We start from the raw sequence: 6,036 nt of genomic DNA, 5'->3' as shown, positions 1-6,036 counted from the left end.
GTCCCCGAGGTCCCTCCCTGCTTCGTGCCGAGAAGAGGCCTTCAAAGCACGTCTTGCAGCGTTCTTCAAACACCGGAGCGGGCTGCTCGCTCGAGGCAGCGTAGAGCCGCGCGTGCCCTCAGACATGCAGAGAGAGACACAGAGAGACGATACTTTATTATTACTTTAAACAACACACTCACCCACCCACTCAAACACTCACCCACCCACTCAAACACTCACCCACACACTCGCCCACTCGCTCACCCACTCATTCACTCACTCACAAGCGCAACTCACTCACACACTCACTCACTCACTCGCTCACCCATTCAGTTACCCATACACTCACCCACCCACCCAGTCAGCCACCCACTCATCCACCCACTCATCCACCCAGTCACTCACCCAGTCACTCACCCAACCCACCCACTCAAACACTCACCCACCCACCCACTCACCCACCCACACACTCACCCACCCACACACTCACCCACTCACTCACCCACTCACTCACCCACTCACACACCCACTCACTCACCCACCCACCCACACATTTCGATACAAAGTGACATCGATTACAGCATCACGTGTCCACGTCACAAACACGACCCACGTGCCACATGGCGCTGCACGCGGCACGCGGCACGCTCGACGAAGGAGCTCGTCAGAAAGTGAAATGCCCCCCCTCCCCCCCCCCATCGTTTAAAGAATCGCGGCGCGCGTTGCTGGCATCGGGAGTAGTGGTCGTGCTCAGGCTGTAAAAATTTTTTTTTTACAAATATGTACATAGAAAACATAGGGGGAACATAGACATGGAGTAGGGAGAGAGGGGGTAGAGAGAGAGGGGGGGGGGGTAGAGAGAGAGGGGGGGAGGGTAGAGAGAGAGGGGGGAGGGTAGAGAGAGAGGGGGGGGGGTAAGAAGGCGGAGAGCAGAGTGTGAAATCTTTTGTGAAATCTTTCATGTAAAAAGGGCAGGTAAACCAAAGCATTGAAAAAAACCCGAAATGATGAACGAAGAAAAGTGCCGACTACACGGAGCATCTCCTCGTTTCCTCTGCATCATAAAAGAATAAGCGAGAGAGAGAGACAGAGGGGGGAGAGGGAGAGGGGGGAGAGGGAGAGGCGGGAGAGAGGGGGGGGGAGGGAGAGGGGAGAGGGAGAGGGGGGAGAGAGAGAGGGGGGAGAGGGAGAGGGGGGAGAGGGAGAGGCGGGAGAGAGGGGGGGAGGGAGAGAGGGGGGGGAGAGAGAGAGGGGGGAGAGAGGGGGGGAGGGAGAGAGGGGGGAGAGGGGGGGGAGAGGGGGGGGGAGAGAGAGGGGGGGGGAGAGAGGGGAGAGAGGGGGAGAGGGAGAGGGGGGAGAGGGAGAGGCGGGAGAGAGGGGGGGAGGGAGAGAGGGGGGAGAGGGGGGGGAGAGAGGGGGGGGGGGAGAGGGGGGAGAGGGGGGAGGGAGAGGGGGGAGAGGGAGAGAGGGGGGAGAGGGGGGAGGGAGAGGGGGGGGGAGGGAGAGGGGGGAAAGGGAGAGGCGGGAGAGAGGGGGGGAGGGAGAGAGGGGGGAGAGGGGGGGGAGAGGGGGGGGAGAGAGAGGGGGGGGGAGAGAGGGGAGAGAGGGGGAGAGGGAGAGGGGGGAGAGGGAGAGGCGGGAGAGAGGGGGGGAGGGAGAGAGGGGGGAGAGGGGGGGGAGAGAGGGGGGGGGGGAGAGGGGGGAGAGGGGGGAGGGAGAGGGGGGAGAGGGAGAGAGGGGGGAGAGGGGGGAGGGAGAGGGGGGGAGAGAGGGGGAAGAGGGGGGGGAGGGAGAGGGGGGGAGGGAGGAAGGAGCCGAAGTCGAGACGAGTCGCGCGCCGCGTTCGCTTCCAGCGCCGCCGCGGGGAGCGGTGGGACGGAGCGGCTTCGATGTCGATGCGGAGCTCACGGCGACAAAGTCACACCCAGGCGCTCTGCTACTTCTATCGCACACAGACACCCCCCCCCCCCTCTCTAGTGCAGCCTGCGACAGTGTTGGGGCGAGTGCTGTTAGCGAGTAGCACCTATGAGGGCCGGCACGACACACGAGGGGGTGGGTGGCGAGCACCACGCCCGGCCGCCTTTGTCTCCCCAGTGGTGATGTTTACACACCGCGCCAGGTACTGCTTTGTTGACCTAGGGGAGGCCCATGACCCCGGTTCAGGTTATTGTCACCGCTGGTGGTGGCCGTGGGCGGGAATCGATCTCGGGTCGCCGGATTCGTAGCGCGGCGCGCTGACCGCTGCGCCACCGCTCCCCGACTCCACATCAACTGCGATGTCGCATTCAGACGGTCAGTCCAGCAGACTACGGCGTGAGAAGCAGTAGCGGAATCGTGTGACATCACCAACATCATCATCATCGTCGTCACTGCGATGTCTCCTGCTTCGTGTTTGTGGCCGGGGCATTGCGTGGTGACACGCTGCACTCTAACGGCCTCTGTTGTGGATGACCAGAGTCGACACTCCGCTCGCTGAGAATGTTTAAATGTTCTGTGTGTGCAGCGTCAGCTGTCATCCGCATCATCCACCGCTGCTGCCACGGCGTGTGCAGGTAGCGGTGTGAAGAATACAGCGACGGCATCTTACTGCTAGGAACCTCCTGGTTACACCAGCCCACAGGGGATTATTGTGTCCGTCGTGCAGGGAGGGGCTGGGTGGGGAGGGAGAGGCTGGGTGGGAAGGGGAGAGTGGGGAGGGGCTGGGTGGGGAGGGTGGGGCTGGTTGGGGAGGGGCTGGGTGGGGAGGGTGAGGAGGAACTGGGTGGGGAGGGTGGGGCTAGGTGGGAGGGGTGGGGCTAGGTGGGGAGGGGAGAGGCTGGTCACCCCGTGGTGCCCTTATAAAACTCAACGTTTAACCTACTCACGCCGGCTTGTGCCCGCCCTCACAGTCGGGCATATTTGCGGAATACACCACCACGCCGCCGTTAACCCTGCAGGCCATTGACCGAGCAACCCAACGTCACTACCAGCTCCCTCCGCAGGAGGAATGTGTTTAGGGCGGAACGACGAAGCAAAATAAACCGGAGGGGATAGATGTAAATCGTGCCGTACACAATGGCCGACGTTTCTGGCAATAGGCCTTCGTCACGGCGCAATAAACCGCAGCGGTCGGCGTCGTGGCCGGGTTTATTGATTTATTTATAAATCACGGGGTGCTGAGCGCGGGGTCCAAAGGCCCCAACGCCCTCCCCAACCCAAAACGCCCAACGGCCAGCGACAAACAGCACGAGTGTGACAAGTTGTAACCGACAGAGAGAGAGTGCAACGCGTTGCTGCAACTAGACGAGGTTGTTGTTGTTGTAAGAGGTTGGGGGTGGGGGGCGGGGGGCGAGAGGAGGCGGTGGTGGTGGGAGGGAGGGGAGGGGGGAAATGAGGGAGGGGGGAGGGGAGAGGGAGGGGGGATTCCAGAGCGGAGCAGGACGAGGGCACAGGCAGAGCAGTGAGGTGACCCGCAGTGCGGTGAGTGGGTGGGTGTGTGGGTGGGTGTGTGGGTGTGGGTGGGTGGGTGTGTTGGTGGATGTGTTGGTGGGTGGGTGTGTGGGTGAGTTTGTGAGTGGGTGAGTGTGTGAGTGGGTGAGTGTGTGAGTGGGTGAGTGTGTGAGTGGGTGTGTGGGTGGGTGGATGAGTGGGTGGGTGTGTGGGTGGGTTGGGTGAGTGACTCGGTGGATGAGTGGGTGGATGAGTGGGTGGATGAGTGGGTGGATGAGTGGGTGGCTGACTAAGTGGGTGGGTGAGTGTATGGGTGACTGAATGGGTGAGCGAGTGAGTGAGTGTGTGAGTGAGTTGCAGTGTGAGTGAGTGAATGAGTGGGCGAGCGAGTGGGTGAGTGTGTGGGTGAGTGGGTGTTTGGGTGGATGAGTGAGTGACTGAGTGAGTGTGTGAGTAGGTGAGTGGGTGTTTGGGTGTGTGGGTAAGTAGGTGTGTGAGTGGCTCGGTGAGTGAGTGACTGGCTGATCGAGTCGGTGGATAAGTGAGTGGGTGAGTGAGTGGGTGAGTGAGTCAGTGAATGAGTCGGTGGGTGAGTGAAGATGGGTGAGTGAAGGTGAGTGAGTGAGTCAGTGAGTGGGTGAGTGAGTCGGTGGGTGAGTGAGTGGGTGAGTGAGTGAGTGGGTGAGTGAGTGGGTGAGTGAGTGGGTGAGTGAGTGAGTGAGTGGGTGAGTGAGTGAGTGGGTGAGTGAGTGGGTGAGTGAATGGGTGAGTGAGTGGGTGAGTCGGTGGGTGAGTGAGTGGGTGAGTCGGTGGGTGAGTGAGGGGGTGAGTGAGTGGGTGAGTGGGTGAGTGAATGGGGAGTGAGTCGGTGGTGGAGTGAGTGGGTGGGTGAGTGAGTGAATGAGTCGGTGGGTGAGTGAGTGGGTGAGTGAGTGGGTGAGTGAGTGGGTGAGTGAGTGAGTGAGTGGGTGAGTGAGTGAGTCAGCGAGTGAGTGGGTGTTTGAGTGAATGAGTCGGTGGGTGAGTGAGTGGGTGAGTGAGTGGGTGAGTGAGTCAGTGAGTGAGTGAGTGGTGAGTGAGTCGGTGGGTGGCAGTCTATATATATACAGTCTATACAGGTACTTTGTGTGTGACCTGTTAACGCGGAGAGCGTGGAGCAGGGCGCGAGGGAGAGGGAAGAGGAGAAGAGAGAGTGGGGGGGGCGAATAGAGGGGAGGGAGAGAGGCGTGAGAGATTGAGAGAGGTGTGAGAGAGGGGTGGAGGGCAATAGGGGAGAGAGAGACGGAGAGACGCGGATCCAGGCAAGGTGAGTCCTACACATACTCCCGAGTAGTATTCACGCACACTTGACACAAAAACACAAAGACCCCCCCCCGCCCCGTATAGCCTGAACCGTTCACAGCACGGCACACGAGGGGGTGGGTGGCCAGCACCACGCCCGGCCGACTTTGTCTCCCCAGTGGCGAAGTTCACACACCACACCAAGTATTCATTTTAGGCTGAGTCGACCTACGGGAGGCCCAAGACCGGTTCAGATAATCGTCACTGATGGTGTTGGTGGCCGTGACCACGAATCGAACTCGGGTCGCTGGGTTCGTAGTGCAGCGTGCTAACCGTTACACCACCGCTCCTCATTCATCACACACACTACATCACACACACTACATCACACACTACATCACACACACTACATCACACACTACACACACTACATACACTCTACACACACACTACATCACACACTACATCACACACAAGAGGCTCACGAGCATCAGAACAATCTCCTCCATCGATGCTCATCGCTTCGTTCACAGCCCTGCAGAGTCCCTGCGTGGAAGTTCTTAACCACGAGGGTGGGGGGCACACTCGTGGTTAGGAACTTCCACGTTCCTCTGGCGGTGACAAGTCTATTCCATGGATCGTTTCATCGATCCCCCCTCGTGTGTCGTGCCGGCCTTCATAGTCGCTGCTTCTCGCAAAACATCATTTGCCCCCAACATTCTGTCTAGGCTGTACGCGTGAGAGGGGGGAGAGAGGGGGGGGAGGGAGGGGGGAGAGGGGGGGGAGGGAGAGGGGGGAGAGAGGGGGGAGAGGGGGGGGAGGGAGAGGGGAGGGAGAGGGGGGAGAGAGGGGGGAGAGGGGGGGGAGGGAGAGGGGAGGGAGAGGGGGGAGAGAGGGGGGAGAGTGGGGGGAGAGGGGGGGAGGGAGAGGGGGGAGGGAGAGGGGGGAGAGGGGGGAGAGAGGGGGGGAGGGAGAGGGGGGAGGGAGAGGGAGAGGGGGGAGAGAGGGGGGGAGGGAGAGGGGGGGGGAGAGGGGGGGGGAGAGAGGGGGGAGAGGGGGGGGAGGGAGAGGGGGGGAGAGAGGGGGGGAGAGGGGGGAGAGGGGGGGGGAGGAAGGAGCCGAAGTCGAGACGAGTCGCGCGCCGCGTTCGCTTCCAGCGCCGCCGCGGGGAGCGGTGGGACGGAGCGGCTTCGATGTCGATGCGGAGCTCACGGCGACAAAGTCACACCCAGGCGCTCTGCTACTTCTATCGCACACAGACACCCCCACCCCCCCCCCCTCTCTAGTGCAGCCTGCGACAGTGTTGGGGCGAGTGCTGTTAGCGAGTAGCACCTATGAGGGCCG

Source organism: Lampetra fluviatilis, chromosome 56 (assembly GCF_964198595.1).
Source record: "Lampetra fluviatilis chromosome 56, kcLamFluv1.1, whole genome shotgun sequence".
Classification (NCBI taxonomy): Eukaryota; Metazoa; Chordata; class Hyperoartia; order Petromyzontiformes; family Petromyzontidae; genus Lampetra; species Lampetra fluviatilis.
Note: the sequence above shows the minus strand (reverse complement) of the source record.